This window comes from Triturus cristatus, chromosome 3_1 (assembly GCF_964204655.1).
Source record: "Triturus cristatus chromosome 3_1, aTriCri1.1, whole genome shotgun sequence".
Taxonomy (NCBI): Eukaryota; Metazoa; Chordata; class Amphibia; order Caudata; family Salamandridae; genus Triturus; species Triturus cristatus.
This window is the reverse complement of record NC_140583.1, coordinates 65,979,130-65,991,736: the sequence shown is the minus strand read 5'-3', so window position 1 is coordinate 65,991,736 and position 12,607 is coordinate 65,979,130. Positions and strand designations below refer to the sequence as shown.

Sequence of the window (12,607 nt, the reverse complement as noted above, 5' to 3'; positions counted from 1 at the left end):
TGCTTGAATTGAAGAGCAACCGGACCTACGCAGTCAGTAGTGGGGCAACTTCGTGGCCAAGAGCGGGCCACTACATATCCATATGAAGCTGCTCAAACAGTGAAGTGCCACACACGACGTTCCTTTTTTGCCAACTTTATTCAGGAAGCTGCAGCAAAACCAAGCACCCTTCGTACAGCATTGTGTCTTTAAAGCCTGTTTTCCAAACGCGTTTCTGGAGTCATTCTCCCTTGATCACTGGCGGACATACACATACACTAGGGCCCTCTTGGTTCTGGGCAGACTCTGAAGAGAAAATACGTACTATGTAGGGAGGAGCTAGGGTGTGGTTAATATGAAGTATGATGTAATGCGCAGTGTGTGAGTCTAGGATGAGGAATGAAGTAATGCTTGATTGCAGCTCTAGTGTGGCGTATTTCATTTGCATGCTCCTGTGCTGGGGTAGATGCTGCATTACAGAAACATGAATTACTCCCTAAGTAGCTCTATGTGTGTGTGTCACAAAAAGTAAAATAATTGAACGTAGTAGCATATACAAAGCCTATCAAAATACGATTGCGTCATAGTTTTACCAAAATTGAGGTCACTAAATTTAGTCCAACTGATTGCTGCAAAACTGGTCATCACTTTTCACTCGTTTCAGGAAAATATATACTGTTCCAAGATGGCTGCCTCGGCCTTCGGTTTCAAACTACTCTCCCTTTGTTTACCGACAGTGAGTAGACGTATTTGTGGCCATGTTGGAATGTTAACGTCAATAATAACATTTTAAGTTACTGTGCCCAAGATTGAGCTTAAACTTCGCATTTCTATAGCACACGTCAACACCTGTTGTACATTGTTTTAAATAATTGGAAGCGTTCAAATTTAACAATTTAACTAAAATCTGACATGGTAATCTAAATGGATTTGTGCATTAAATTATCAAATGCTGAATATTATTTGTATAGCTGCGCTAGCTATTTAATGAGCAATACCGCTCAAGCGAGGATTATTAGTATGTGCGAGACCTGAGATGGGCGATCTTTGGTTCTTATTTTGGGAGCGAGGCCTGTTTTGCTGTTCAAGCAGCCGGCAGAGCACTGCACGCGTGCGCATCGAGCTGCACGTAGTGGGCGGGACTTCCCTTAGCGTGACACCGGAACTACTGGCGGCGAGGGAAGTGGTGCCATCTGCTGGTGAGCCAAGAGTGCAGGGGGATCGTGGATATTGCTGGCGGTGTTTTATCCGTTGTGATTTGAGTTTATGAGGGGAGGCAGAGTCTACCGACCGACATCCTATTTAGCACAGATCTAAACATTTCCGCAATCTCGGCTGTCACTCTTTCGGATGCCTGATATAGGGTCATTGTGGTGTTTTCGTATGTACGGCCTGTGCATGCCCCAAGCTTGTCATTTTGAGTAACCTTGTGTCCTACCCGTCCGCTTTTCAGGACAAAAGTCTGAGTTATTTTAGAGCATCTGTATATATTAAATATCACTAGACCATTATTATTGGTCAGATTTCGATTTAGTTTGAAGATGGTTTCGGAGCTAGGGCTTACACCTGGATATTTGTTGGCAATAGTAAGAAGTGGTACAGTCCTAAAGCACAGCGAGTGGTGTTATTAGATAGACCTGATTTTTTTTGTTTCGCTTGCACAGCATGAGAAAACGATTGTTTTTAATATATACTTAAGGGATTTACTTCCTCCTATCTTTCTTGGCTTCTCATTGGTTCCTGTGCGTTCCACTTACCTTGCCTTCATAATTATTGGCTGTAGCATATTTTCCTGCATTTACCAATGCTTTTTCCTAGTCTGCTTCCCTTATCAGTTTCCTGCCACCGAAATACTGTTAACACCTGCTTTGGTGGAACTATAGTTTCATAGAGTTTTGCCTTTTTCTCTTGTAGAATATTTATATAACAATTTATCACCTGGAGAGATTATGTGATTTGCATAGAATCACAGGATGTTACGGGGCGCTACTAAGACTTGAACCGGAATCTCCAGCCAGTTGCTCTGGCCGTTGCGCCACGTCTGCGTTATTTCCGTCTCTGAGACGATCATTAATGAAAGCAGCTGTTTTATTAATGACGTAGGTGAAACTGATGCTTTACCAAAGCTTATTTTTTGTGTGTTTTTATATAGCGCTAACTCGACCCGAAGGTATTGAAGCGCTTTACATGAGCACCAGTTACTTTACGCAAGGACACATTCATTTTTGGTTGGCACAGGGTGAAATGTGACTTGCCCAGAATCACAGGATATTGAGCCAATGCTGAGGCTCGAACCCGGTTTCCCAGCTCCAAAGTCAGCAGCTCTGGTCATTAGGCCACATCCTCTATCACTCAAAGGTGATCTGAAAAGGAAAAGGTGATTGAGGTTGTCGCTCAGTGACCTTGTGAGAAACTGAACATTTGAGAGTACACTGGGCAAGTCACATTTGTCAGAAGTGATATAGGTTAAATGCCACTTTAGAGATCAGCTCGTGCAATGTTGTGGTAAATAGCTGGACATTGGATTTGGTTGGCTGACTAAGAACAGCTTCACCTGCAAGTATTGTGGTGCTAAGAAACTATAGAGGCTGCACAAAGTTTAAAGTCGATAAGCATAGTGTGGATAAAGCCAAGTTTTCACCAACTCGTGTCCTTTTATACAGTTAAATAACTCAAATTTTCAGGAACATAATTTAATTGAGAGGTGATAAAGCTCGAAGTGTACGGATGGATGCACCTATCTACATCTGTAGATTGATATATTACCTAAGCACAAGCACCTAAGCCGTTACCCTCTGTCACTGGTAACAAATGTAGGGATACCAAAGCTGCAGAACTGTGGTTAATGAGTTGTAACTACAAGAAGCAGTTGGCATAAGCAATTTGAACCCTTTGTAATTTGTTTGGTAGTGTATGAATTTGAAAACAAATGATAGGACCACTGCATTGATATGTGTTATGCGTGCAAGTCGAGCATCATTTTTTTAAACTCATCTTAACACCTATAGGAACTTTTTAATAACTTTAAGGGTTGGAAATGTTTATTACAACTGCAATGGCCGAAAGGTCACTTCACTTATAGGAAAATTTTAATAACTTTAAGGGTTTGAAATATTTATTAGATCTTCAATGGCCGAAAGGTCACTTTACATGAAGGATTTGAGAGGCCTCCCCAAGATTTGTTTTGGTGATTGTGCAGTAAAAAGGGTTTTAAAGTACACTGGGGCAGGAGGCTTGAGTGCGGTCTCTAAAGAAAATTGCGCATAAACCCAGTGCATTTGATATATTTTAGGTTTAAATCTGTTTTATTGATTTTTATAATGCAAAAACGGCAATGTACATTGGAGACAAACCCCGAAAGTGGGCTTATGCTCATCTTCCCCCACATTCCAACCTGAAGCTCCATGTCCCATCGCGAGTCCCAGAAGTTTTCCATGGTCAGATATGGGGTGATCTGCTCAGCGAGGGTCTCATGGACTAGATCCCAATAAGCATGCCGATAAAGAGCAAACCAAGAACATGCAAAAAACAACGCCCCCCTCCCTCCTGGAACCGGTGTGCTGAATGTAGACCTCTGAGGGATTCACTTAGGGGTTGATGTCTTAGAAGTGGGTCTGGGGGCAACCTCCCCAAGTTGTGTATCAGTGAGCTGAAGGAGGCGGAGATATTTGGGGCACGTCACCTCGTTAATTTCTAACGCTAATAAGGACAACACGGGGTGCCAAATTTTCTGAAAGACTGTGGAATTCGTTAATGTAGCTTGGATGCGCTCCATGCCTTTAATATACCATAACTTGTGTAGCCACCCTATGTGTGTCGGTCGTGTCGGTGTACCCCAGAAGGAAAGTATATGTTGGACGGCTGCCCCCAGAGCTAGGCCCATCTGTTTGCCCTTGATCGACTTCAGTGGATAGGGGAGTGGGTTAGGGAGTAATGTGTAGGCTGGGAATCGGGGGATCTCTGTCTCGAATTGCCTGTCTGTCATCTAAAACGGTACCCCAGTAGTCCGTCAATTCCTTACACTCCAATAATAGGTGGGTCAATGTACCTTCGTCCTCGCAGCCCCGCCAACAAGTCGGGCTGCGTTCCGGGTTTCCTCTGTTCAGCCTAGCTGGCGTCAGTTACCAATAAGTGGCCACTTTGACCGCTGTCTCTCTACTAGCTGAGTTGCGAGCTGTGTGGTGAGCACGAAAATAGATATCCCACCACTCCTTCTCAGTAAGGTCCCTCCCAAGCTCTCACTCCCACCGTCTCTGTCCCGGTAGGGCTAGGAGGGAGGTGGAGGACGCAACATGCTATATAGTTCCGAGATCATTTTATATATTTTAGAGTGTATTAGACTACTAACTTCAGTCGTAACTGGACAAAGATATAGGGCCACTTCAAGATGTGCTTGAGGGTCTCATTGACCAGAACATTAATTGGAAGCAAGGTCAAGAAATTCATTTTAAAATAAGATTGTTAGCTAGCATTATTTATACACACTAGTATGGACGGTTAAGTGGCCAAGAGGGCCATTCATGCAACCAAATCAGATCCAGTACTCAGAAATTGATAGGATTTTCTAAGCATGGCTTCCATTGGAAACCTCTACAGTGAATACCAGATTGAAAATCTGGTTATTCACTACAATGATGTTGCAAACATGGAAATTAAGTCATTTAAAACTGTTGCGACATTATAGAGGATTTCCAGAAGCTGTGACTAATTTCTACCAGAGCCTGTCAGTGCTGCACTGCCTCTAACAAAGCTTTGGGAGGAGAGGACATGGAAATGCACAATGGTTGTCGATAGGAGAAGAATCGGAGGATATGCTATGTATGGGTCCCTTATTACTCCTCTGCAAATGACAGCAGGGGCAGATGATTTGGGCAGGCCATATATAGCATAAATAAAACTATAGATAGGTAATAGTGAATAACAGGGATATTTTGTATCTCTGGGTTCGGAGTGACATCATACCGCTTCACTTTCACCTATATGTGGTCGCTCAGAACCTCTCAGTGATAAACATTCTCTGTGTTCACTGTTACCCATCTATAGTTATATATATCTCTAAATAAAAGTATTACAAACATAAACATTCTAAAAGGAAAGGCTCTGCCCTCTGAATTTTGAACGCATTGCCACAATGCATGCTGAACAACTTCTATGTCTGGTCTGCCACACATACATCAGGCAATGACTTTATCCTTTTGATTTTACCTGGGAAATTAATGGGAGGAAAAGGAGAGGCAGGGAAGGGATCAAGTAGCTATACAACATACTCCTCCCCCAGACAGAAATACTTTCAATTTGATTATGATGTTGCTCCGCACTGCAGATTTAAGCACCAAAACCAAATGCCGAACACTTTATGAAAATCAATTGTCCGTGTTTCTAGGTAATGATGCGTATTTCTGGATTCAATTTCAGGTCAATTCTTTTTTCTACATCTTCTTGTGGAAATATATTTATTGTAGCCATAGCCAACACGTTACGTCCCCTTTGAGACTTCTTCAGTGCTACAAAACTACATATGCAGCTGGTTCACAATTTATTCATATAAATGTAAAAACACTATATACAACATCAAAATTCTAATTTACTGTGCTAATTCTGACATCTGCCAAAATTAAAAACATTCTTAATGGCACCAAATGATCTGATGTTCTCAAAAAACCAACAGACAATGCATATGTATTTATCAATCTAAACTTTCCTTTGCACAAAATGTTATAACTGATATCCACTGTATTATGTTTTCTTCCTAAACGATAAGTATGAGTCGACCTATGATCAAAACAACCCAATTTTATCATAATTAGATGCAACAGCCTGTTTATTTCATATTGTACAAATAATCCATGTCCCATAGGATTCACAGCATTAGTTTCAATAGGATACAAATACTCCTCATACCAACTTTCACAATGTATGGCTAAATTGCTTTCATGTGAGATGAAGTCACAACTGTTGTTTTCATAATCTTATATAATTGATATAGAATAGGAACCATAACTTTTCAAATATTTATTGATGCCAATACAAAGGCTCCTCTCCTCAGATGAGGTAGCACAATCAGTATTCGAGTATGGGCCTACCGGTACAATAAAATATGAAATCTATAATCTTATTGTGCAAAATATCCAAAATGTTGAATATTTAATGATGAAGATCCTAAGTTAATTTGCGACGCACTTAGTGTCAAAAAGCGAATGTTTGCCTAGTTTCCTACACATTTTAACATGAATTGCCACCATTCTGAGCCGTCAGCCACGTACAATAACATTCTGACTTGCAATATGATTCATCAACAAGTGGTCTTTTATGCACAATGTACATTGCACATACCACGTACAATGACAGCACCCATTCTAATACACCATAAGTGTTGTACATGTTAAAAATCAAAATGCGAACATACGCTGGACAATTCTTACCCCCAATGCGGTTTGTTTCCAGATGGTGTCCAAGATAGCGTGTGAGTCGCAATCAACGCATGCACTGTATTGGTGCCCATTTATATGCACGGGCTGGAAACCCAACCATGGTGATATCAAGATAAGAAATGGATATAGGACTTCTACTTCAGTATCCATAACATAATGGAAATGGATAAAAGATTCCAACTTTGGGTATCCATGGCATATAGTGCAGGTGCCTTATTTACCTCCCAATATGTGTGAAATAACTGACTCCAATCATACATATACAACGCTAGAATCACATTTATGCAATGTTAAAAGCTATCAACTTGAAAACACATCTTTCTCACCTAAAGCTTACAGTAACGAGCATTTTCAATGCCGTAGGTCTTGCATTTGTGAGAGTTTAAGCTATTGGCATTGTAAATGCCTTTTATGTGGTTTTAAAACCAACACACATATAAAAGGCATTGTTATTTATAATGCCAATAGCTCAAACTCTCGCAAATGTGAGACCACTTTAATGGCGGCCGCGCACCTTTCTTTAGATGCTGTTCACAGTATTCAGGTTACAGAGAGCAGCGTCTAAAGAAAGGGGCACGGTATGGGGCGCTTTCACCCAAAAATAGAAAATAAATAAACAAAGGTTCTGTAGCACGGCCACTAAAGTTAAAGCGGACCTTACTGGAAAATTAAATAAATAAAAAAGCGTGTTCGCTATAGTTAACGCTGACCACGCTGCAAATTAAATAAAGAAATAAGCGTGGCCGCTATAGTAAAAGTGGACCGTGCTGCAAATTAAACAAATAAGCACGGTCGCTATAGTTAAAGCGGACCCGCAGCCATTACTATTAAAAATATAAAAGTGGGCAGCGTGTAGGAAAGCACATCATGGGTGGAGTAGTGGAAGATCGTTAAAGAAAATAGAGCTTACAGAGCAGATAAAGCAGACCGTGTAGCAACACAAGTAAAATGTCCAGTCCTTATGGGAGGTTACAAATGCAGGCAAGGCGTTACCAAGGAGGGACTACAAAGCCTATTTATCAATCTAAAGCAACGATTTCAAAAGGACAATAACAGGAGCCAATTGAAAAGATGGGCGGGAAATGAGAGGACATTTTATTTCATACCTCAATACAGCATGCCTCGCAGTGCAGCGCATGCGCTGCCCTCGCTCGACCTAAAAATGAGTAAATTATGTTTCTCAATATCGCTCCCCATATTATGTCAGAATTCCCATTTGTGGAGAATTAAAGCGATGGGCGCAGCACTTACTTGGCAGTGCTGTTAACTAATTGAGCGCCAGTGCATTTCAGTGGTGGATTGGTGCTGCATTCTGTATTTACTATATTTTATGTTGCTGTATGCAGACCGTTAGCCGATAGACATGTTTTGCAGTTCAACCTGCTATTTACAATCACTTCAGTAAACTTAACAAAAACAATATCCCAGTTTGTCATTAAACCTCAAATGTGGCAAACTCACCATATGCGTCTTGGCTTTGTAAAGCTAAGAATATATCATTAATAAAGCAACACTGACCTCTATTGGTTATTCGGAGTATTTAAAATTTGAACTAGAGCCTGCTTCGTAACGAAACGAATAAAAAAAAAAAGCATTGGCATAGCCAATAGATCCCACTTTTGGGACCTTATAAGTGTTTAACCATGCAACAGTTGATATTGTTGCACAAAGGATATTGTGCTGCATAACTAAACACTTATAAGGTCCCAAAAGCGAGACCTATTGGCTATGCCAATGCTTGTCCTTAATGGGGACCTTTCCACTACCTCGAGTTATCCATCATTGTTTCAGATTGAAGTGATGCCATGCAAATGCTCTGACAGGCCTCTGGTACCAAGTCCTCACTATGAGAACAATTATGAAGCATTTATATTATTCAATTTGTTCAAAGATTAAATAGCCCTTCTGCCACCAACGCCTTCTTACAATGGTAGTACACAGATTGGGTGGATAACAGAAAGAAAGCCTCATTGTGCATTAATTTTGTGGTAGATACAAGATGCTTACAAAACAGAAAACACAATCTACAACATATCATTTACACCGGGATAATCTCACATAATTTCCGAAAATTTGAGATACTCAAAACGCCCGAAATTACACCATTACGACAGTCGCCTAATTAAGATTTTGTTCAGATAACAGTCCAGTTGTGGCAGACGAGAAACAAGCAAATGAACAGGACGCAAGTGGCTGTCGTTTGCGTCCGTGCAGGATTGTGCACTTTTAAGCACAAAATGCATCCCCACATCTAAAATGGACCTATAGACGCTTTAAAAAAAAAAAAAGTGCTAAATGCAGATTGAGCATTACATGTAATTTTTCAGGAATTTAGCGTTATTTCATTTGTGGAAATTATGATATCGCATAGGCCTATAATAATTACATATTGACATAGTGATAGTGAACGACAAACCCATCATCGAATTTCAAGATGTTTTGGTTTAATCAAGCCAGTGACTTCGTTGTTCATGCGGGCTTCTTGTACCCAGGTAGTAGAATCGTACACCTGCCTCGCTCTCACAGAGGTGTCCTCCCTACCCTGGCCAGTATCCCCTACCTCTCCCTGTCATTTGATATCCCTAGTTATATTTCCATCCCTAGACATGTACTTTCGCTTCCAAGTCCTCCTAGGATTCTTCTTACTGGGTTCCCCCTAGATATTCTACGCAGGGCCTCTACTGGGTACAAACATGCACGCTCCTCTGTAACAGGCATCTATAGCCACCTACATATCTGGTTCCCTAGACCTCTTTGCATTTGTCTACCACATACATGATACATCACATGTTATATGCCCACAAAGCTGCCTATAAGCGATCTCCTGGTCTTGCACCACAAATTCACTGCCGAATACTCCATGTACCCCACTCCCCAAACGTTCCTGCATTAGCCTCTTGCCTTTCTGTTTCCCCCAATTGCTACTTCATCAGGTATCTAGCACCCCCACACTGTAGTTACAACCATTTATTTATGTCAACCCTCCATATACACAAAGAGGACTTTATTTAACTCCTCCTAACCCTCACCTGCTGGCCCTCTATGCGAGTCCACCTCGGCTTCCCTTTACCCCCCCCCCCCTTCCCAGGGGCACCTGGTCCCCAGGCGTCTTGTTATACTACCCCTTCACTCTTGCCCCCACCGACTTGTCTGTAGTTACGAGAATGCCCAGAGCCACAGGCCTTGTCACAGCTTCAGTCAGACCTTGTTTCAGCTAGCAGCACTCTAAGTGCTGGATGTTTTTAAAGGACAGCCCTATAATGCGAAACTACATGTCCCAGAATGCACGTCAATGGCTAAAACGCCTGTATTGGCTGCAGGGGTCACATAGGCCGCCTAACAACTCCGGCTCTCTTGCTGTCCTGTGGCTTCCTTTATTTACACCTCACAGCCCCCCATGGTAGCCCTCCCGCTGGGCCCTCAATACAGCCCTGCAGGCCTCTTGGACGGGTCCCCTAGTGCCCATACACCTGCCCCTCCCACACTCCGTGAACTGCCCCACCTGGTCGGCGAAGTCCATTAGCTGAGTGCTGCCCATGGTGCCTCTCCGGTGCTGTCAGCGCTCTCTCCCCTGCGCCGCCTCTCTCCGCAAGCGCTGCCACGTAGGCCTAGGCTTCATGGGGCAGTGGCGCCACCGGCGAAATGGGAGAAGGACTAGTGGACAAGTTAAAAGTGTCACGAGTGATATAAACTTACACGCAGCTGGATACTGAACGCGGTAGCTGTCTTCCTTTATGTACAGTAATCGCACGTCCTCTCAACCGTAACCAACCGAGGAGCGCACTCTTTGGTGCAGCTTATAAATAGGGACATTTTGTTCCGTTTACGGTGAAGTGATCGTGTTTTTTGGCAATATGTGCAGCACACTAAATAGAACAAGCGCGTGCGCCTCGCGCTGGCAGCAGGGGGGAGGGAGAGAGGAGGGGGCCTGCGCGATTCCCTTGCGGGAGCGAGCCAGGGGCACCATGTGTTTGTAAGTTAATTACAAACATATGTTGCCAAAGCTTGCTCCCGAAAGGGAATCGCCGTACGTACACGCGTTGCCATTGAAGGCAATGGAACGCGTGCACGTTTTAGCCTGAAAAAGGCAATCGATGGCTACAGTTCTCTTCGGGCAATGAATCACATCGCAGGCCGATGGGGGTTAAAAGGTCGCTTTTATTTAGCAACATAGCAAAATAATCATAATGCCAAACAATGACTTTCAATGCAAAATTACCCCGCCCCCGCCACCCCTCAATGATCCCCCAAGAAAAGTCCCCAAACCGATTCCCCAATGAAATTTCCCCCATATCGATCCCCCAAATAAAATTTCCCCCATATCGATCCCCCAATGAAATTTCCCCCGTATCGATCCCCCAAGAGATTTTCCCCATGAATTTTTCCCCCACATAGATCCCCAATTCTCCCCCACCTGGAACCTCTACCCCAGCCCCTTATCTCTGTTTCCCTTCTGTCCTAAGCTATTCTGCCTGACCCAACCCTTCCTACCTGCCTCAATCCCGTCCCAATCTGCCCGCAATGGAAAAAGAAGGAGAGAGGGGGGAGAGAGAGAGACCCAAAAAAGAGACCAAGGAATCGGAACGTTACATTAACCGCAAAATATAAAACCTGCACAAAAATAGGGAGGGTGGGTGGGGCACAAAAAGCGAGCGCGCCTCCTGCCTACCTGCTCCTGGACCCCCAACTGCCACTAATTAGCACTCGGCGTTTGAACGCCAACGTTCCAAAGCAGGCTCCCTGCCTGCACGAGCTCAGCCCTGGGCGATACTAATGCCCGAAGCTGCCCGGGGGTGGACATTCTTCGAATGCCACCCCCAAGCCCCCATTCCTATGCAGCGCACTGCGTAGGCGAGACCTAAAAACGGGACTGCACCTCAATCCCGATGTGCTCATGATATGTGATGGACAAATCAGGACAAAGCCCTAATCTAAACATTGAACATTAGCATTCATAATATGAAATGCCACCATTCTGTGCCGTCAGCAACATACAGCGACGTTCCAACTCGCAATATAGTCTATCTTCAAGTGGTCTCTTATACAAACGTGCATCACACGTCACGTGCACCATGCCAATGCCCGTTTTAATACACCGTCAAATAAAGGACAAAGAGGGACACAATGGAGTTACAAAAAAGTAATTTAAAGATGGATGAGACACCTGTCCCACTTTAGAGTATCCACAAAACATAATATAAGCGTTACATATGTTTAAAAATCAAAACGGAAACATACTGGACTATAATAAATAAATAATACTCGTTGAATTGTGCTGGTTATCACCTGTTAAAGTATCCAGGCACGGTCTATAAGCACGAGGAGATTAAGCGATTTTTTTTTTTTTTTTTTTTTTTTGCCCAGAATCACAGGATGTTGAGCCAACACCAAGACTCGGATCTGGATCTCCAGCTCTGAAGTCGATAGCCCTGGCTGTTATGCCACATCCTTCTTACCCATGATGCCCTCTGTTTCCCGATGGCATCCAAGGCTGCGTACTCTTCGTATACTACGTGTACGCATATTAGTGCCCATTTATATGCACTAGCTAGAGACACTATGGGGATATCGCAAGATACAAAAATATAGAAATGGATGTAGGGCTCCAGCTTCGTGTATCCATAACATAATCAAAATGGATATAGGATTCCAACTTCGAGTATCCATTGTGTAAAGCACAGAAGCTATATTTAGCTCTTAATAGGTTTGAAATATTCCATGACTAATCTCGTACGTACACAACGCTAGCGTCACATTTCTACAGTATAACTGTCAATTTGAAAATGCATTGTTCTCATCTAAAGCTTATGAGTTAAAACTGGGCTCCACCTCAATCCCAACATGCTCATAACGTGATGGAAAAAATGGACTAAACCCTAATGTGAGCATATTTATAGCATATTCTATTTTATTTATTTATTGAGTTTTATGAGGCGCAAACTTGATCGGGTCAAATTCACGCTACATACAACTCAATAAATAAATCAGGTATCAGAGTGCTTCACATAGATTGCTTAATAATAATTATGTGGGTTACAATTGTAGTAGGGATAAATACATAGTGGTAGTAGGTAAACATGATTTACGAAAGGCACTCAGATGTGTTGTCGATCCAGTTTTGAGGTAGTTATAGGGTAAATAATGGGTATTGCATTACAGTAGTAGCAGTTGCATAAGATTACAATGCTGGTTTTTAT

General features: G+C 42.6%; 1 protein-coding gene across 2 annotated transcripts in view; it reads left to right on the top strand.

Moving 5' to 3' along the window:
- The first annotated feature begins 1,049 nt into the window (after nucleotides 1-1,049).
- Nucleotides 1,050-12,607, top strand: part of ALKBH3 (alkB homolog 3, alpha-ketoglutarate dependent dioxygenase) — a 294,093-nt gene continuing 282,535 nt past the window's right edge. For both annotated transcript variants that reach the window (XM_085643461.1, XM_085643460.1), the window contains exon 1: nucleotides 1,050-1,178. The gene's annotated coding sequence lies outside the window, so the exon portion shown is untranslated. The remainder of the gene's footprint in view (nucleotides 1,179-12,607) is intronic.